The following is a 22,704-nucleotide window of genomic DNA, read 5'->3' as shown; positions in this document are numbered from 1 at the left end:
TATGGCAATTCATCTCACAAACCAGAACCATTTACGTCCATGAGGTGTCTATGTGTCAAACTTCCTTCCAATTGGAATATAGTCTTCATGGTCATAGGACTATATAATGAAGTCATTGTTACCAAGTACATCCGTGTAAAGAATATCCATGTACCACAAAGGCATAATGTTATCTTCACAAAACCTGAGGCTCCTAACATCCAAAAGTCTAATCAAGAAATTCCCACCCTAGTTCATTGACACAGAACCTGAGTTTCCACCCAGACTTTTTTCTACTGATAAAGACTCAACATCAGATGTCTTTTGCTTTTTCATTAAATATCAAAGTCAAGTGGAAAAGAGATCTGGCAAATGTACTGACAACAAATTAGACGATTATATTTAAAAGAAAAGAGGATCCCAATCTGGTCATCTATTACTATGACCCAAATTTTAGAAGTGCCTCCATTTGGCTAATAGCATTACCTTTTTGCAGGATTACTTCTCTGTACAATCTCATATTATTATAACAGAATAATTTCTTCTGCTTGGCCTCTTAAAAGCTTTCAGGTATATAGTTCATTCATTCAGGAGGTATCTGTTGTGTTCTTAGTGTATGTTCTAGGCATTGGATACATAATAGCTAACAAAATAAAGGTCTTGTACTTGGGCATTGTGGTCACAAAGCCTTGAATTCACTCTCAGTTTGAGCATTCACTGACTGTGTGACTCTGGACAAATTTGCCCCTCAAGAACCTTCTCTAGGAAAAAAGGGAAAATTATACCATTTCACCGAGTTGTTATGAAAATTATATAATGTTTGTAAGCATCTAGCATAGTACCTGGAATACAACAAACACTTGACAGGTAGTAGCTGTAATTTTGCAAACAGCAGTATGTATTACTATTATACATTCTTTCATATGCATGTATGAAAATCACTCATTTTCTTTTAAATTACAGATTTCAAAGGCTTAAGTGTATCTAAAATATTTGTTTCAGGTGTTACAAACTAAGCAGAATAAAAGCCATTAGAGGAAGAAATGCTACTTCTGGTTATTAAAAAGCTTCTGGCTATATATGCTACACACAAGACAGCAAGAATTTGAGTGAAATACAGGGTAAGGCAACAGTAGGTTTACAGTTGTTCATACAGAAAAAATACAATAATTAATAAATAATGATACAAGAATAAACTCTGTTTCACATACTCACGACTGTAAACCTACTTTTCCCCACCCTGTACTTTGAAGTGAGGACGTCAATAGTGAAATAGATCACTGTACCGCACTCACACAGATTTCCAAGTGTAGGGCACTGTACCTCTAGTAGCCAATTTAACCAGAAATTGTATAGAAGAAAGACATCTAAAAGATTTGCAATCTCAGATCTACCACAGCCATCAAGAAGGGCAAAGAAAGTTTTTCCTCTAAAATTAATATCATTATAAAGCCTCATATAGAAACTAATCTGAAAGCAAATCCTGGTAGGTCTCCAGGTGACAATTATTCTTTAAATAATACTGCTGGAGTTCAGGATTATTTATAATAGAGAATGGAGTTCAGTAGTGAACTCCACATTTCACACACACACACACACACACACACACACACCCCAGGGGAAAAAATATATATATACATATATATTTGGTCTGACCAATTTGTACTCCCACCAACAGGAACTGAGAGCAACAAACCTTCCAACAGAACACAGGGGAGTTCTACATTAGGGTCCAAAAGTCTCAAAATTAAAAGCAAAGCAAAGTAGCAAATCAGAACAAAATAAAATGAATCACTCTATTCTCATAGATGAGTTTCATTACTTGGAAACAATGACATGAATAAGGATCACAGTTTTTAAGAACCATTGCTAAATTAAGATGCACAAAAATCAGTATTTTCACGTCTGAATTATTTTCAAATTTTAGTAGTGAGCAAAGAGTACTAAATATGAATATATATTTTTGGTATCCAAAATGTAACAGAAAATTCTACAAATGATTATCAAGGCAAGAAGACAACCAACATCATTTATTCCATAAATCTTTACTAAATGATGACTTCTTTTCAGGTACTTTAAGAAATCCAAATCCTTTAAGAGTTCTTTACTCAAATAGCTTGCCTTTCACATCCTTCACAACCTGGCCATCTTACATCACGGAACATCTGCCTGCACAACTGCTGGAATAGAAGCTCTCTCAGACCATGGCTAGGGAAAGGACATCCTTTCAGGGCACTGTACTGAATGACCAAATTAAAAATCAAGATTTCCTAAGAGAGAGAAAAAAAAAAACAAAGTCAATACAATCCAATTGCATAGACTGCGTTCACATGGCCTCTTTACAGCACACAGTAATGTTTACCCAAGTACCTACAGTCAAGAGGAATTCAAATATTGACAGGAAGAAGAAAAAAAATCCCTCTTACTTCCCATAGAATAGCTAATAAAACTACTATCATTTTCATTTCTTTGTAATTTACCTGTAAATCCTGCTTAATTTGAGGCTTACAAAAGGGATTTCTCCTTAACAGGAACTAATGCCCCAGGTTTCCTGCAGATGTCTGAGAATATGTGTATCACATAGAAAATAATTTGTCACAGTAACTGCATGCTCCAGAAATGAAAGCTGATCAGTTTAGTGTGAAAGGTCAGATTCTTGGGGAAGCTTTGTATCTGCTAAAAGACTTTGATACTTGCTTACACCTAATGTGTTTCAGAAACCAGCACTGTTACTGGCCTCTCTTTCATTGATGAAGATATTGAAGCTTGGAAAGTAATGACTTGTTCATTGTCAAAAAAATGCTAGAGAACAACAGAGTCCACATTTACATGCAAACAACTTGTTGTTGAGGCCTGGCTTATTTCATTAAAGCAGCTAGAATTTCTGTGGTTTGGTGGGACATTTTCCTTCTTTAAAACTTTTTTACTGTTAGAGACTAGATAAAATTTTTCTCTGCTCCTAATTTTAAAAAGATCACAAGAATGTGGTACAACAGAATGCAATGTTACATAATGATGAAAATAGATTTCTGGGTGTCAGTGAGTATAAAGTCTCAATTATGCATGGAACTTGAACAAATGGCTAGATATCATTAATTTATTAGTCTTCAAGTCTCCAGAAAAAGTAGGAAAAAATATATGACCTCTTTAAAAATTTAGCTAGGTATAGCCCTGGCTGGTGTGGCTCAGTGGATTGCGTACCAGGTTGAGAATCAGAGGGTTACTAGATCGATTCCCAGTCAGGGCACATACCTGGGTTGCATGCCAGGTCCCCTGCTGAGGGGGGGGGCATGAGAGGCAACCACACATTGACGTTTCTCTCTTTCTCCCTCCTTTCCCCTCTGTCTAAAAATTAATAAAGTCTCTTTAAAAATTTAGCTAAGTATAAACAATATAGTCTAATTTTAAGAAATGCATTCAGTATTTGCTAATATGCAGTTTCCACTGCACCAATGCTCTGTGCAAATGTTTTAATATTGTTTAAAAGAGTATATAATATCTTAAAAGAATGGTATCTCTGGATTATCATATGTGAATGTGAAAGTCCTTTGTAAATGGTAAAGAAAATTATCATTAACATTATTATTTTAAGGCATTTGTTCTTCTTTAAAATAGTTCCCAGAAATTCAGTTGTTACCCTCTGTTCACAAATGACCAGAAAAGATCCTTAGTTTGCACAGAAAGCAAAATGTGGAGAAAAAAAGTATAGACTATAAGGCAACATGTGTTTAATCAAAGCTTCATTAGTAAATTTCTAAATAAAATTCTCTGAGCCTCAGGTGCTTCAACTGTAAAATAGAAAACTACTGCCCTGGCTGGTGTGGCTCAGTGGATTGAGTGCCAGCCTGCAAATCAAAGGGTCGCTGGTTCGATTCTCAGTCTAGGGCACATGCCTGGGTAGCTGGGCCAGGTCCCCCAGTGGAGGACACACGAGAGGCAACCATACATTGATGTTTCCCTCCCTTCCCCTCTGTCTAAAATAAATAAAATCTTTAAAAAAAAAAGAAAGAAAAATAGCTAAATGAGAGTCTTAAATGACAAAGTATCTAGTGCCCAACACAGAGCAGTGTTTAATCATCATTAGTTCTCTTCCTTTCAGGGAGTCTCTCTTTCTTTACAGGATATGGCCTGTGTAGGAAAAAGACTGCACTGCCCAAAACTTGGGTCTGGAAATCAACTGACTTTTTAGTAGGTTTGGGATTTGTCTTTCTGTTATATACTTAGACACTTTTTTAAAGCACTGATTAACAGTGCAATTTATTCATTCAAAGACTCACTGAGCACCTACTCCGCAACAAGCTAAAGCATAAAAATGCCCTTAAACCTGCCCAAAGGGAGCTCACGGTCCAGTGGTAGAAACAAACCTTAAACAGATAACACAGCGCTCTAAGTGCTATGATAAAGAAAAGCCTAAGATTATGGAAGCCCAAAGTAAAAGCACTTAACCCGGTAAGGGGAGACAAGTTGGGAGAGGAATCTGAAATGAGTCTTAAAAGACAAAAAGAATCTGTAGGAAAGTAAAGAAAAAGACAAGGAGCTTCTCAGGCATAAGCAACAGTATGAGCAGAAGCAGTAACAGGGTAGACCAAATCATATATTCAAGAAACTACATGTGCAATGTGGCTGGAGATCAGGGGGAATAGAGAAGGTAGATGAAGTAGGTAGGGGCTTCCTTTGTCAGGCTGAAGCTGTGAAATGCATCCCAACACTATGTAGTAATTTGCTAAACTTGTGTAAAGAGAGGTGACTTTAGTCTCATTTGAGAGTCTAATATGCTAGTTCCCCCTAAATCTGCCTTAAAAAATACTTGGCTTTGTGATGGGTGTATGAACTCTATACACTAGTCATTTTCTATCTAGCAGTCAGAAAATACTGTCAGAAGTTACCTGAGCGGGGTAATTACGAGGTGTGTGTAGCTGCTCAAAATGTGCAAACCTCTCTGGCAGTCTTTCTCTTGGCTGACTCATGAAAGTGAATACATAGCAGGCCCTCAATACTTACTAAATTAAATTACAGTGAATGAGAGAGAAACTTCTAATGCATTCTTTGTTCAAGGGCCAAGTAAAATGAAGATTATCAAATAAAGAAACTTCCTTTGTTTCCCCCCTAGCCTTCCCTTCACATGAATTTGGTTAACATATTTCTTAAGATTCGCTTGTTTGTTTTCAGATTAGACTATTTTTAGTTGTTGAGAAAGGTCTTTTAAAAAGCTAGGAAATGGGAAGTCTGTATTTTATTACTAAATTATTACATTCTGTCATTAAGTCTCCAAGTTAGCTCCATGAAGAGGCAGCTGACAAAGATAGTTAGCTTTACTAAAAGTCATGATTCATGGTCAAACATATAGTCACCGGGAACGTGAAAGTCAGTATGATCAAGGAACAAATTCAGAGTGGATGAAGCAAAGAGCGTGTCTATTTGGGAGCAATGAGGAAAGGATGTGACTTAACGAGTCAGGTGAAAGCATTTAGGCTTTATCTAAATATCGTCAGGGCATGACGTTTTCAAGCAAAGTCAAACCTGCATTTAGCCACCAGACAGAAGATAAATTAGAGGTGGACAAAACTGGAAGCAAGGAGACCACTTGGGCTATTGCTGTCATGCAGATGAAAAGATGATGGTTTTGACCACATGGTAGCAAAGATGCAAAAGCTACATGCTATAATGCGGATGAATCTTGAGGGCATTACGCTAAGTGAAATATGCAAATCACAAAAGATGATTAGGATTCCACTTATATCACATACCTACAGTAGTCAAATTCATAGGAACAGAAAATAGAATGGTGGTTACCAAGGGCTGGAAAAGCAGAAAATAGGGAGTTAATAGGTACACAGCTTAAGTTTTAAAACATGAAAATGTTCTGGAGATCTGTTGACCAACAGAATAAATACATTTAACACTATTAAACTGTATATAAAGAGTAAAGATGGTAAGTTTTACATTATGTGTTTACCACAACTCTTTTTAAAAAGATGTAAAGGAAGAGTGAGGCTTTTTAAAATTTGTTTTGTTTCAATATTCTGCTCTATTCGACCTCTGAGTAATATCTCTTGCTAGCCTACTGAATGGTAAAACTAACATAGCTAAGTGAAAACTGATTTGCAGGGTATCCAAATTTCTCCCACATGGCCCCAAACGTCTTACCCAATTACTTGTCATGCTACTCCACATTTCCTTTCATCAAAGTCATTGCTTGTATTTTTTTAAATGCTTTAAAAATTACTGGAAAATAACTCAAAATGCCTATAAGAAGTATTACACAGAATAAAAAGCAAAACCCACCAACTCTCTCAACTATCCTACTCCTGGTGGGTATGAAGTAGTAGTTTGTTTTCTTATTTTCATTCTTTTTTTTTCTAGAAATTTATTATCAAATACAATAATAATTTGTTAGAATACCTTAACCATAATTTTTTAAATGCCTGCCAAATTGCATAAAATTATATCTAATGACATCTGCAATAAACTATTCTCCTCTGAAATTGTTTTTCCAAGATTTTATTTATTTATCTTTAGAGGGGAAGGAGAGAGGGAGAGAAACATCCACGTATGGTTGCCTTTCATGCGTCCCCTGCTAGGAACTGGCCTGCAGGGAACCGGCCTGCAACCCAGGCATGTGCCCTGACTGGGAATCAAACTGCAATCCTCTGGTTCGCAGGACTGTGCTCAATCCACTGAGCCACACCAGCCAGGGCTGTCTTATTTTCATTCTTGTTATCTAGTGATGTTGTTGAGTACCTTGGGCCAGAGTCTGATAGATATTGACTGGGGAGGTAGACTTAATAAATCTTAGTGACCAACTGGTTGGGGAGAAAATCTAGCCAATGACAAAAAGAAAAGATGTGCAGGGAAGGAGAAAACACACTAATTTCTGGAATCATTAGGTCTGAGTTTGCAAAGGGGATGAGTGAAATGTGAAATTCTAGAGCTAGCTGACTGCAACTACTGAGACTCAGTGGGACATATAAAGGTTCCCACGTAAAAAAATAATTTAAAATAAACAAAAATCTTCAATACTTGCCACACCTCAGGTGGTAAAGAAAATAAATTTATGATCCTAAGGAGGCATACCTCAGAAATATTATGGATTCCGCTTCAGACCACCACAATAAAACAAGTATCACAGCAAAGCTGGTCATAATTTTTTGCTGGTGGAGGGTCTTAACTTCAATTTAAAATACACGACATCTGTGAAGCACGATAAAGCAAAGCACAGTAAAACGAGGTGTGCCAACACAGCACAGTATTTCAAAAACAGAGCCTCACGGGTGTGTACCACCTCCTAATCATAACCTTCCAGGAAATCCTGTGACGATAACAACAACAACAAATGTACAGAAAGTAGTAACTCCCAGAGAATGGAATTTTAGAAAAGTCAAAGTCTTAACAAGACAAATTTACCACATGCCATGATGAAAAGGTTAGATAAGAACTCGTTTCCAAACAAGGCAATCTCTAACACCCACTACGTCTCCCTGTTGTGGGGAAGTAAGAAAAGCAAGGGCCGTGACTGTCAGCAAACTCTGAGGATTAAGGACGAGGAAGAACAAAGTCTGGAGCAAGGCTCTGTCCTCTGAGATTTACCTCATTACTGGAATTCTAGCTAATTACAGCTTCCCACCAAATATTATGTGGGAGTTAAGAGCTTGGGGTCTGGAGTCAGGCAAACCTGTATTCAAATCTTAACTCTCTCACTCCTTAGCTATTTGACTCTAGGTGAGTGACCTTCTCTGGCTTCAGTTTTCTCATATCCAGAACGAGAGTGACAATAATTATCCACAGAACTACAGTGAGCATTAAAAGAAATACAAATAAAGCATTTAGTATCATGTCTGACCCACAGTAAGTGCTCTGTAAATGTTAGCTGATATTATCATCTGTAAAATGTGACCAATTCACATTCCCATAAGATTGAAAAGAAGTAACCCTACGTGGGTAATATCTGACTACACAGCGGGAAATCAAATGGTAGATATTATTACCCTCTCACTTTTGGGAAACTGTTATCATTCAATGTCAAACTGAGTACGTTTCAAATGGTACAGTGCACTGTTTAAAAACACAATGGGTCTGGAAATTCTGAATTCAGATTCTGACTCTGCCACCACTTATTATCCATGTGTTCTTGAGCAAGTTAATTTACCTCACTTTGCCTTCCCGTTTTCAGCTGTAAAATGAGAAAAATAATAAGTACCTCTCTTACTGGGTTGTTGTGAAAATTAAATAACCTTTCTTTTAAGTGATTTATATATAAAGTCCTAAAAACAAACCCTGGAACATAAATACTATGTAGGTATTATCTTACATAAATACTACATAAGGGTTTTTTTAGCTTTATTTTTATTCTTTAGCTGTTCTTATTTTAATAGCAGCACTACACACTTTGTCTGAGGCTACTTTGCATCAAAGAAATGAGGAAATAAGTTTGGATGTGAATCATCGCTGTGGGCAGCCCAGGAGCCACCTGTATGTGCTACCCACCCATTAGTCCCTTACCAGCTGTCTCGGTGATCAGATAGACTGCTGCGGTACTGCCCAGTGCTTGTGTTCCAGTAACCCTCATTTTACTTAATAACAGCTTCAAAGCACAAGAACAGTAATGTTGGCAATTTGGATATGCCAAAGACAAGCCATAAAGTGCTTCCATTAAGTGAAAAGGTTATGTATGCATAGTTATGCACCACTTAACAATGAGAATATGTTCTGAGAAATGCACCATCAGGAGATTTTGTCATTGTGCAAACATCATAGTGTGCCCTTACACAAACCTAGATGGTATCAACTACTACACACCTAGGCTGTACAGTGTAACCTACTGCCCCTAGGCTGTAGGCCTCGGAAACATGTTACTATGTATAAAACAACATGAGATTAAATCAAGCACAAATGAGACTGACACGATCAAAGAGATGCAGTAAACAAGGAATATATGAGGCTTCTGTGGGCATGGCACGGCACACCATTTTACAGCAAACTTTCTTTTTAATAAGCAGAAGGAGTACACTCTTGAATAATGATTAAAAAGTATAGTATAGTAAACACATAATCCAGTAACACAGTTGTTTATTATTATTATCAAGCCTTATGTAGCTACATAATTGTGTGCTACACTTTTACACAACTGAGCAGAGCAGTAGGTTTGCTTACACGAGCAGCATTATAAACATGTGAGTCTATGCTATGATGCTACAACAGCTACTACATCACCACAAGACAGGCGTTTTTCAGCTCCATTATGATCTTATGGGACCATTATAATCTTATGGGACCACCGTTGTATATTTGATCCGTTGCTGACCGTAAGTTCACAGCACAACATATGACTATAGAGAAAAACATAGCACATAGGATATAAGGTTCAGTAATATCCGAGGTTTCAGTCATCTACTGGGAATCTTGGAAACGCACCCCTGCAGAAAGGGGGCATCTACTGTACTAGTATTTTCTTTACACACTCCCTAAATCTTTAGCCCTGAGTGAGTCAGAAGAGATACCTAAAGAAGCAAAAATGCTAATAAGCACACTTGAGTATTGATGGGAAATCTCGTGCTTGTTCTTAGAAGGGCACGAAGTTAGTCCTGTGGATTGGTTTTTATAGCTGCCCTAAAAAGTGAACAAAATACTAAGTGGCATCAGCAACAATAAAATTGGTGAACTGAAGTTTATGTATAATAAGAATCTGTGCCTTATTGCCAAAAAGATCTTATTCATCACCAGCATCTAGTGCACTGTCTGGTGTACACAGAAGGTATTCAATAAATGGTGACTTAATCCGTCAGTGAGTACCTCTTCCTTGTGGAAGGTAGCACGTTAGGGGCCTGAGAGCAGTAGCATAATGTTTCATTTATATTGATGCCAAACATTTTAGGTTCTTTAAACATTAAACAAGGCCCAATTTGGTTAAAGAGCTGCAGCTGCAACAGCACCCGCTCTCATCCCAGACTTACCCCCAACAGCAAAGCTACCCTTCTCTCCAGGCCCCCTGAAGCAAATCAAGTATTTCTCTCACACGATGGAGAGCCACTTCCCATGCAGCCCTGGTGGTGGTTCTTCTGCTCAGCAAAGGAGGCAAACTCTAGAATCTTCGGTCATAAAAACGTGATGGTTGGCAAGAGCAGGTGCTGAGTAAGCCTAGTACACTCCCAAACAAAGTCCTGCCATCTAGAATTCTGAATTGAGCATGCCAGACTCAAGAACATCTGGATTTGCTCCTCTGGCTTCAAACGTTCTCTGCGAGGCCAGGAAAGAGTATACTGTTGCCAGTATGTGTAACTGCATATTCAAATACTGTACTTTGGATGAGTCCAAGACTTGGCAAATAGATGGAATGTAGCACATGGAACGTCCTGAATAGAGAACACCATGCAAAGGGAAGAGTTTCCTTGCGAAACATAAACCAGGAAAGGTGTCAGTTGTGTCACATTTTGGAAGCATTCACCCAGGATAATACTCAAAAGTTAGGTGGGAGGAAAATGCTCAAGGAGTATGTGAGAGGGGAAACAGCACCGTTATTACCTCAGAAAGCAGTAAGTTTATCATACAATAACTCTTTATTTCCCCTCCTCCAAGGAGATAAATATATATGTGATTATAAATTGGTACACGCAGAAAAAAAATATTGAGCTGTGGACTCTGGCAGACAGACGGTGTTGAAATTAAACAGTGTGAGTTTTGGCAGCTGTACTAGGTACTTTTTCAAATTCTTACATCATTACTCTGGCGAGGGACCTGTACCAAGTTGGCATGAGTTCTAACGTGGTTTGGAGAGAGCATTTTTTGCCTTTTTAAAAAAGATGACTACAAGCAGCCTTTTTTTACACAACAGGGAAATAAGTATTTCTCTTTACTCCAGATTTTCTTTTAAGGGACAAAGACATATTACCAAGTTATTAAGAAAGTGTTAGAGATCATTCTAAAATTTTAAAGGACACTCAACACAAGCTCTGTAAAGACCTCTAAAATAGTACATGAATGTTCTTTAAATAGTGATTACCCACATCTGTGGCAATACGAAGTCAGTTTCAAAGAATAATAATCACCTTCATATTTATACTCTGACATTGGCAACTTAGGATGTATCCTTTAGAGATCAAGAATGGGATGCCCTCCCAACTTCATCCACGAGAACTTGAACAAGTTACTTGACCTCAGTGTCCTCGAATGCAAAATGAAATAGTAATACCACCCTACAAGACAGTTCTCACAATATCAAGTACAGGGCAAATCCTCAATAAGCAGTAGGCATGCTTATGAAAGACAGAACATTTTAAACTGGTGTTTAATTAGACTACCACATACTTACTGGAGCTAAGTGGTCTGACTTTTTACCACTTGGATTCAAGAATGGGAAGAATTTACATATCACCTGGTTTTGATAACAAGATTGGACTTGAGCTCTTTGAACAAGTGATATCACAAAAACAAGGCTTTATTATCTGTATCTCCCCAGCAACATCCAAGAAAAACATAAAATTCCAAACCTGAAAAATGACAGGTTCAAGGGGAAAGCAGGGTGGGGGGAACTTTAGCTCTCATAAAGTAGATATAAATGAATAGGTTTATGAGGGGGACCCGAAAAAACCCAGAATTATCTTCGGGAGGGCAGGCCCGTTGTAGTACGGGCTTCCCCCTCCTAGATGAGTGTCCTAGAAACCCATCTGTATCAGTGCACCAGAGATCACTGTTGTGAGAGGCTGGCTACTTTCAGCTTCAGTGACTTTTTTTGAAGACTCTTTTAGCATTTGCCCATTTTATGATGGGTGCCTTATAAGCATACCTGCCCACACTGTGCTGAGTGTTCAGCAGTTTTTGACCAAATATGGCATGATCCTGTGCCTCACCCTCCTTATTTACCTGATCTCTCCCTGATCAAGCTTTTTTTATGTTTCCTTGGATGAAAAAAGTTCTCAAAGGGAGATGTTTTGCCAACATGGAAGAGGTAAAAACAAAAAACAGCAGAAGCACTAAAAGGTATCAAAATCAAACATGTAAGACTAAACACAAATTTTTTTATAAAGAAATTCAGGTGTTTTTTATGGGCTCCCCCTCGTAGACCAAAGGGAATTTCATCTCTCGTTTTTATCATAAAATATTTCGAATTTTCATAAAAACAGTAACAATAGTAAAATGAACTATCACTCATACTTAATCAAAATTTTGACTTCAGATGTGATTATTACTATGTTACTTTTTGAGGTATAATCTGCATATGGTAAGGTGAACAAATCTTAAGTTTGATATATCTGTACAGATGTATACACAGGACAAATTATGGAACATTTATAGCAGCTCACAAGACTCCCTCATGACCTCTGTCCCCCAGAAGTACCTACTATTCTGCACTGGCAGGTGTGGCGGCTCAGTTGGTTGGAGCACTGTCCCATGAACCAAAAGGTTTACAGGTTCATTTACTGGTCAGGGCACGTACAAGAAGGCACCAACTGATGTTTCTCTCCCTCTCTCTAAAAGCAATGAAGAAAGGTCCTCAGTTGAGGATTAATAAATAATTTATTATTACACTCAAAAAGCATTATTTTTCACCTGTTAGGGTTTCAACACTAATAATCAGATCTAGATTTTGCTTTTTCTGTTTTCTTTAAAAGTTTGCCAATGTCAATTTTAATCATACATACTTTAGCACACTGACCCCGTTCAACAGAAGTGTATATAAAGACTCTTAATATCAGTGGTAATAGTAAAAACAGGCAAAAGACCTAAAAACTGTACTTCAAAAGGTCTACATATTTAGAGTGCTCAAAAGTCCTTCCCCGACATCTTTAAATGGGCAGAAGATTGAGAATGCTAGTATAAAAGAGAACAAAGGGAAAAGTGGAATTCGCTTTTACTTAAATAAGTCCTAAAGAAAATACACTAGACAATTTGTAAATAAGAAAGCCAATAAATTTCCAATAAATTGGAAATCAGTATGTATTTCCAAACTAATTTAAAGAGAATATGTGACTGGAAATTGAAAAACCTTAATATGTTCATTTTTACTGCCTGACAGTGTCTAAAAAAAATCCCACCCAACTACACTTTCTTTAAAGTTCACAACCATGTTAAGGCCATGCTCCCATGCCTAGAAGCTGACATTCTTCCTAAATGAGCCACATCCCTCCACAGTCCTAGCCCCAGTTACACACCTACACGAATTAAAAGAGAATCCTAATCAACAGCTTTTTCATGGAATAAGATCCTAAGTCTGAACAATGTACACATCACCACCCTTTGGTAACTGCAGAATTTAGTGTTTCAATCAAATGATACAACCTAGTTGATCTTACACACTTAGCAATAATCGCCACTGTTAAATTAATATGTTCATGTGACTGGACAACATATAACCGTAAACTGCTTTGACATATGTAAACCAAGCACTTCCATGGTCAGCTGGAGAACAGTGGAGTGGGACAGAGTATCTCAGTGCACTGACAAATTCGATAAGCACTGCCTTATCAGAAGGGTTGCTGGAAGCATTAACTAAGATAACACAAAGAAAGGGTGTTACTTCTCTCACCTCCTCAGCACTCCACACCCTCTCAGACTCACAGGGAGTGAGCTATGATTTGACAGCAATGCCCTTTCCTCACCTCCACATCCCGGAGCAGCACAAATAAAGACCTAGATCTAACAAGCAAAACTTGCATGAATTCATTTGTGTAGCCCAATATCTCGGAAAGAGTTAGGAAGGAAACTTGGGGACAAATTCCTTTAATCAATTTGCTTTCACATACCCTAGTTAAGATTCTATTGTGGAAATGAAATTTTGGAAAGTAGTTAAGAAAGCCCCAAAGGAAAGGCACAGAATTTGCATGTGGCTGACAAAGAACTGATAGCCACTCTCATGCCTCTACCCAGATCTCAGTTTCCATTCAAGATGCTAACTAAGCATTTGCAATTAGTCACTTCTATAGATGTTAGCCTTGAAATTACCTACAGAGACTACACAAAAATAGAGTAATTATCATAATTGGTTGCTTCTGATCACTGTTTATTTTGGAGATATAATCATCTGCCAGTTACTGGATCTGTTGTAACCAACATCTCATGGAGGATGTTTTGATCTCTAAATTGATTAAGCGGCAAAATGACTCTTCTCTCTTATGTTTGAAAGATTAGCAAGCTAAACTTTTACAACTTTCTTCTATCTGCCCTGATATAAAAAACAAACATAGTATCAACTCAAGTCGGGAACCCCTCATCAACGATCTCATCATATAACCCTCTCTAAGGAGCCAAAGAGGGCACTACTTAATCGACATTAGCAACATGAACGAAAATGTCCATATTTTCCATTGATTTTTAAACTCAGAAGTTGAAAATAAGACATTTGACACCCTCCCCCCCAAAAGACGCACACTACCAACTTCTCGAATAAACAGATTTGGGGGTTATTATTCACATCTCAAGGAAATATTGAATTTATTTAAAAATTAACAACATATTTGTAACCTTTGGCTGGTGTGGCTCAGCAGACTGAGCACCAGCCTGCGAAACAAAGGGATGCCAGTTCAATTCTCAGTCAGAGCACATGCTTGGGTTTTGGGTCAGGTCCCCAGGGGTGGCGGTGTGCAAGAGAAAACCAACCACACACTGATGCTTTTCTCCTGTTCTCCCTCCCTTCCCTTCTAAATGAATAAAATCTAAAATAAATAAATAAAAATAAAAAAATAAAGTCTAAATAAATAAAAGTCTAGAAAATAAAGATCTAAAAAATAAAATCTAAAATAAAAAATTTTAAAAACATAAGTTAATACATTAACTTCATTTATACTGTTTAGAAAAACAATAAATTAAGCAAGGGACACTTACAGTTTACTATAAACATTTATCAATGCCATATATATATCTGTACAAATGTCTGTTTTCACTGAGTAGAAAAGATATGCCTTGTACACAATTCTAATACAAGGTACACCATGAGAAATGTTATAGAACCTAGGAGAAAAAAGGAGATATTGGGAAGAAATCTGGGAAGAAGTTAGGGAGAAGCTAGCATCAGGAAAATAATTACTTCTACCCAAATCAGTCCATATTTCTTTCACCTCCTCTGAGCAACAGGCACTCATGAAAAGTCTGGCACCAGACAAACCAAGGCTCTGTGACCTTGAACAAATCACATCTCATATTAGATTTCGTTCTTCACGTACAAAGTGAGTATAATGCCAAATACCTGGCGGGACTATGGTGAAGATTAAATGCGAATAATGCACAATATTTATATAAAGTAGATTTATGCGCACTATCTGTATATAAATATATCTATATATTTTGTTTTATATATACTCAAAATTTAAATACTTCGGTTCTGTGACATACATACAGGGGTGGGCCAAAAGTAGAAAAGAACTCTGTGACAAAGTGTGCTTGAGTATAGCAAGTAGAATACAAGAATGTGTAAATAATAAAGGTTGGCAATCTGAGGACTTACGAGGTTGTACCTAAGAGCACTGTGTACATTTTGACATTCTTTTGTGTTCATAAAGCTATTATAATAGTCATTAGCTATAACCTGCATGTCTTTTCCCCACATTCACAACTATAAACCTACTTTTGCCCACCCCTGTATATTGAATATGTATATATATTTTCATATACATGTGTATGTATGTGTGGGTATAGCTATGTAAGTTTTACTTACAAGTTTCACTTATATAGATATAAATCTCAATACCTGACACTGATGGGATGCTCAAGAAATAAGGGTATTTATTGTAAGTAAATACCTAAATGCTGAATCCTATGCCAGGCACTATTAACACCTACATCTGAACACTGCTGGCTATGTTTTTTAACTGTTCATTTTTTTTCAAGATTATAAAAAAGCAAATGCTGTGTGATTTACTTATCCCCCACAATGAGAATAAAACACACACTGAAACAATATTTCTATACAATAGCTATTAAATTAACTTAATTATAAAAGAATAACTTTGAACAAACAGATCAGCAATACTCAAAAAATACATGGTGTTTACCATGAGGACATAAAAACTGATTATAAAGTTCATTTATAAGAAAAAGTTGAAAAATATAGTATTTAGACTCTGTGTTGATTGATCCAATTTTACTGAGCATACACTAAGCCCCTATACTATGCTAAGCCCCAGGGAGATGCCAAAACAACATGACAGGGGTCTCTCTTATAGCTTCAACCCCATGAGTCTTATAAGGGATTATAGCAGCTTCTATCACCTGCCTAGAGTTTCCTAATATTTGTACCCCATAGCAATGGCTCTCAAAGTGGGGTCCACAGATATCCCCAAGATCTTCAAGAGAGTCTGCAAGGTCAAAGTATTTATGTATTAGTGATAAAACATCATCTGCCTTTTCTACTATGTTGACTTTTTTTGCACTCATGGCAACAGGAAAAAAAAAACACGCCATTTCAACTTACGAATGTCTTTGATAAAGCAATAAAAATCTCTTGATTTTACTGAATCTCAAGTATATACCTTTTTAATATGTGTGAAAAAATGGAAGTCTACATAAAGCATTTCTGCTATACAACGGCTGTTCTCAAGGAAATGCGCTTTGAGCTACTGCCTGAGTTGTAAGCCAAACTAGCCAATTTTTTCACAGACCGCCATTTTACCTGAAAGAACCAACAGAAAATTATGGTTATTCAGATGTGGCTGTATGACAGATATTTTCTTGAAAATGAGTGAAGCAAACATGTCATTTCAGAAAAAAGAACTGGCAAAATTTGTTGCCAGCAATGAGATTCAAGTCTTCAAACATAAATTAGAATTTGGGAAATCTGTGTCTGCCACTGTAAGATTCATGGCTTTCCAATATTTAAAAGTGTTTCCAATAATATTACTGGTGATATTAACATAATTGACTTATTTGATATCATAGTAATGAAATATGTCAATATTCAGAACAATCTGCGTAACGCAGTGAACCAGCAGCTTCCAGATGGCCAATATGCATGGTGTTACAAAATCTTGCATGGGTAAAAGACCCATATAAAGTGCAAGACAGACTAGCTGGTTTTAATAGAACAGAGTATGAAAGTTTATTGCTTTGGTTTCAAATTCCATACTGTAAATGACCTTTAAGAAACTACCAAGTATGGAGATCTGGTACAGATCAAAGTAGAATATGCACAATTATCTAAAGAAAGTATCTTTAGATATTTTTTCCATACATCTTAAAAATAGAGTCAAGATTTTCTTCATGTAATTCAGCCAAAACAACATATTGAAAAAGATAAATGCAGATGCACATGTATATAGATAGATACACAATTTTAATTGTCTTTTAAAACATTAAAGGGAATGGCAAAAATACAAAATAATAAACATATTCTAAGACTTTTAATAACTTTTTTAGACTTTATTTATGTACTTTTAGAGACAGAGGAAGGGGAGAGAAACATCCACTGGTTGCATCTCACACGCCCCCAGCTGGGGACTTGGCCCACACACAGCCCAGGCATGTGCCCTAACTGGAAACTGAACCAGCAACGCTTTGGTTTACAGGTCAGCACAAAATCACTGAGCCACATCAGCCAAGGCTTATTCTAAGTTTTTAAAAAATATATATTCTTATACTTATTTTTACTGTAAAATGTTATGTTGACATGTAATGGATTTTTTATTTTAAATGAATTAAGAAATATATTAATTTCTAATACAGTAAAAAGTGAAAGCTATAATACACATTTTAAAAAGCTCTTTGGAACTGCAGTATTTTTTATGAATGTAAAGATTCTTTGGGGCTCTGGCTGGTGTGGCTCAGTGGATTGAGTGCAGGCTGCAAACCAAAGGGTTGCCAGTTCGATTCCCAGTCAGGGCACATGCCTGGGTTGCAGGCCAGGTCCCCAGTGGGGGCCATGTGAGAGGCAACCACACAGTGATGTTTCTCTCTCTCTTTCTCCCTCCCTTCCCTTCTCTCTAAAAATAAATTAATTAATTCTTTTAAAAAATTATTTTAAAAAAGGTTCTTTGGGTACCGAGAAATCTCAGAGATGCTGATTTTGTTTGTCTTTGGTTAGTATAATTTTTAATGGAAATTAAAGTAACATGTAACATAACCAAGACTTGACTCTGGGTCTCCTGACTTCAATTTTCCATTCAATCTAAACCACAATTCCTGAATTCACCATGACAATGGTTTAGAAACCCCTCATTCCATTCTTCCTAGTAAACAGGACGTTTGACCAAATAATTGCAATAATAACAATAACTGAAATTTGAATGTTATGTGCCAGGTATTTTTATACTCCTATTTCATTTAATTCTCACAACAATCCTGTGGTGTAAGTACAATTAATTTCTAACCTCCACTCTATAGACAAGAAATGGAGAATAAACCAGATACCAAAAGTAACACAACTACTAAATGGCAGAGCTGAGATTGAAAAATAACACTTCTAACAGAGATATATCAGCAAACATGCTTTCTCATAACTGCCCAACAAAACATTTGTGTGGCCACCAGCAGTGGCATTTATGGAGAGGACCTGGGACTCTGGCCCAGCATACCTTCGGATACAGACAGAACAAAACCTGGAATATGGCCAAATTTATTTCCACAAAGAAAATGGCAAGAAAACAAGCAAGTAAGGAGATGTGCTACAGATAATCCAGCTGCTTCTCTTCTGTACCCATCCAGCATCTCTGCCATCACCCATTCAAAGGAAGTGTCAGGAGGCCAGGGTGAAGAATTCATCACTGACATACAACGGGGGCAGTGAAACTCTTGGCAGGTGTTCTCTAAGCTGTAACTCCTCTCCTATGCAAACTAACGCCCAAGCTCAGTCCTGACTTTATCACACTCAGCTTTGACAAGAGCCATCATTAGTGTCCAAACTCCGCTTCTTCCAGGCTGATGGCATGTGTCAGGCCTTGATCCCTGTGCCACTCCTGCCTGCCAAGTCAGGAAAGGTAATGCCTTTGGCTTTTTTTTTTTTTTTAAATATCTCAAGTCACAAGGCAGCAGCTGACACCGACTCCTTCCTGAGGATGGACACTTGGCCAGGAGCCAAGCTTAAGTTTATTTGGAAGTTCTTGATCTTTATTGAAATCATTTCTGCCTTCTCACTGGCACAATTAAAATAAATTTCTCCCCAGTGAGCAGCCAGAGTTTCTGCAAGCCTCTTGCATCCAGTGGTAGTCAACTTTGATTAGAGAGAAGTGTTCGAGTGTAGCAGCAGCTAATAAATGTCAGAGCCCGGAGGGCCTTCACAGAGTTTTGATCATTTATAGCTATTTCTCATTTCATGCTATGGACAGTTTTTAAGCCAACACCACTCACTGTTGCGTACTTAGTCAAATGCTTCAGGTCAGCATACCAACCAAATTCCAGTCAATGGTCTGGTTGTACTGGTTCTCGGTATATCCCTAAGGCTAAGACGTTTGACCTAGCAGGCAGACGTTTGATTTTGCAGATGCACTTTGCAGATGGCCAACAGGACATTAGGAAACTTCTGCAAAAGGCATGCTTTTTCACAAGGAAGAGGTAGTGTGGTGTAAGTAAACACACACACGTACGCAATGCACGTACACACAGGGCCAAGGATTTCAATTCTAACCCATTGTGTGGTTTTCATTCGCCTTCTGAATCAGCTTCCTCATCTATTAAAGATCCTAGCCTAAATCACAGATTCCCAAATGTCTATAAAATGGCTACATCAGAGTTCGCTGGGGGCGTATGAATACTACAGAACCCACTCCTAGAAGATATCATTTACATTTCCAGGATGATGCCTAACAATATACACTATTAGCAATCTTCACTTCTTAACATTACCACAATTAATCCTGATGCAGTCGGGTTTGAAAATCATTAGATTAAATGATCTCTAAGATTCCTGACAGCTTTGAAAGTTATAAAACTATAAACTGGAATTCATTTTGTTTTTTTCATCTCAGAATTTTTCCCATATCTATGATTAGCATTCCATTCAAACAGAACTGTCCATCAGGTTACCAATGAAGACATAGATCTAAAAATAACATGTCAAGTATTCATAGCTTACCCAACCTGGTAAATTACTATTTCATTTATGAAAATATGAGGTAGATCTAAGCATAGCTTTTCTATCAAAAATAAAGCTTTTAAAACATCGTATTTTACTAAGATTTAGTTATATGCTGGAACTAGCCAAGAAATGCAAAATTTAAACAACAATTTCTCTAAATGTTATGAATCACTAAAAGTTAGTTATAGAATGACTATGTCTCATTACCTATTAACTTAAGCTGCCTGAACACAAAGCTATAATCTACCTCAGGCAATAATAAACTTCATAATAAGAATTAAGTTTTTAAAGCAAGTGCCATATGCTTAAATTTAACCCAATAAACTAAAATAGGTCAAAGGAAGAAAGCCATAGTCCTATATTATTGGTGTATCATCAGGGATTCATTTTTGTAAAAAAGGAAAAATTGAGTTCTTTGATCACTGTTCTTGTTCATTTCTTAACTAGTGGAGGCAAAACACATCCTCTTGCCACTAAAGGACATTAAAAAACTCTGCCAACACTTTCACACAATGCAAAAAAACCCAAGATTCTCTCCAGCTCATTCCTTAATCCCTGTGAATATTAGCTAATACATGATTGTGGCTCCTATTTCTCTTGTGACTTCATGTTCCTAACTTACTGCCTTATGCGGCTTGGCTGAACAACAATCCTTGCTATAGTTACTTCGAAGAGTTGTTCATTGATTACAGATATCCTATGAATTAATTTAGCATGGAAAATGAAGTCCTGCTTTCTGTGGGTTTGCAAAATAATCTAAAATAAAGTCTCAAACACACAAAATCATTGTTACCAGGGGATGAAGAATTCAGGTGGCCCTTAGAATATTTTGATAAGTTTTGAAGTATGTGTCCCATTTGAAGAGAAAATATTCACTGCCTTTGGCACTAGATCAAATTATCTCAGTGAGTTGGCCTCTTCTTGTCTTCCAGACTCATCTAAAGTATCTGGGGTAACTTGATATAAAGTTGCCATGTCAAATAGCAAAATATGCTAAGCTATTAAGTTTAAATTTCTATTCCTACTTCTCAACTCTGATAAAACCTCAAGTAGACTAAATATAAGAATGACCAGTAATTCCATATACAACCTCAATCTGTGGCACACATTTTTCCCCTTTTCCTAATATTCAAGTAAACACTGTGGATTACGCAGGCTCTTTTGTAACCATTGTCTTAAAATAACACATTCTTTCAGCATAGCTCAAAGCCAGAATTAGTAGTCATAGTGCTGGAATCAGCTCCAAACAAATGGTTGCTGGGCCTGGGGCAAGGCAGGGTGGTAGGGAGGGGAACTGGGGGAGGGTGGAGGGAACTGTTGCAAAGTAAGATCATTAAATTAATTCAAATATTTGTGGAGCTTCTCATCTGGAAAGTTATTTTGCAGATTCTACTTATATAAGCAGAATTAGTACTTAATAGCTGTTATCAGCAATTAGTGAACAGCCTGATGAAGTCTAAATAACCACTTTTCCAGGGACTACCATTGTCCGGTTTTTATTGTCTGGCTACACCACACAGGTGACGCATTAGGGAAAAGGTGTGGCTAGATGATGGTGACCATGTGTACTACTGCTGGCAAGAAGCCATTCAATAAAATGAATATCCAGACTTCCAATGACAATGACCAGGGACAAGACTAGACTATGAAGTCTTTGGTCTACAGCTCTGGTCACAATTTCTTAACCTAAAATTCATAGGGAGGCTACAGATGGGTCCTTGGGAGTCCATAACTGAAATCACTTTCAAAATTTTATTTATGTGTATGTATTTAAGGGAAAGACTCCACAGCTTTCTAGGGAGTTTTTAATTATACTATCTAACTTAATCCTCACAGTCTATGTAGTAGATACTAAAACGATTCTCATTTTTATAGATTGAGGAAATTGATGCTTATGGGAAATAAAAACTTTACCTCAGGTCACAAAGAAAATGATAAAGCATTAATTTCAAAAATTTCTTTAAAATGTACATATAAGTAACTAGTGGGGGGCCATTTAACTATAAAAGAGGTTTTTTACACTAATATATATAGACTAGAAACCACATTCTGGGCAAAACATGCAGTTTATTTAGTTACATGTAAGTAATAGTTGCAAATGATTTTAACAATTTAAATATTTTGAAATAACATAATACATATAGCTTTTAACATGTGTCAGGTACCATTTTACACACTTGACATATTTTTACCTCATTTAGTCCTCATTATAGTCCTATGAGAGAGATCCTATCAACATCTCCATTTCACATATACGGAAACAGAGAGACAGGGAGGTTAAGTAATCTGCCCATGGTCACATAGCTGCAAAGTCAAGATTCTAGCTTCAAAATCTGTGGTCTTTATTAGACTATAATAGCGCTTCTCTCAAACAATATATCGACATTTTAAACTGTGGTCACTTTAAAGGAAAAAAAAAACATAGCCAAGTAAGAATCCAACTTGGAATCGTCTATCATGACCAGGTAATTTATCCTACTTAGCACTTATGAACCAAAAGCTAAGAGAAAAGTGAGACCTAGCAATTGCATTTGCACGCTACTTCCACATACACAACCCCCACAGCTTTTCACAACTCTGTGCAAAAGGACAATTGCTATTTGTCCTGCATCTTCACTGATGCTCTGAGAGGTTAATCTCACCATACAACACTCTCCCTCTAATGGAATATCCTTCCTTCTCTGTCAAGTGAAAATTCAACTAAATGTTCAAGGCCCAGATCAAATGTGACC

General features: G+C 37.0%; 1 protein-coding gene across 2 annotated transcripts in view; it reads right to left on the bottom strand.

Moving 5' to 3' along the window:
* Window positions 1-22,704, bottom strand: part of NR6A1 (nuclear receptor subfamily 6 group A member 1) — a 200,661-nt gene that overhangs the window by 105,000 nt on the left and 72,957 nt on the right. The gene's annotated exons all lie outside the window — the stretch shown is intronic.

This window comes from Artibeus jamaicensis, unplaced genomic scaffold (genome assembly GCF_021234435.1).
Source record: "Artibeus jamaicensis isolate MK-2021 breed Jamaican fruit bat unplaced genomic scaffold, CSHL_Jam_final contig_471, whole genome shotgun sequence".
Classification (NCBI taxonomy): domain Eukaryota; kingdom Metazoa; phylum Chordata; class Mammalia; order Chiroptera; family Phyllostomidae; genus Artibeus; species Artibeus jamaicensis.
Note: the sequence above shows the minus strand (reverse complement) of the source record. Positions and strands in the feature narration are given on the sequence as shown.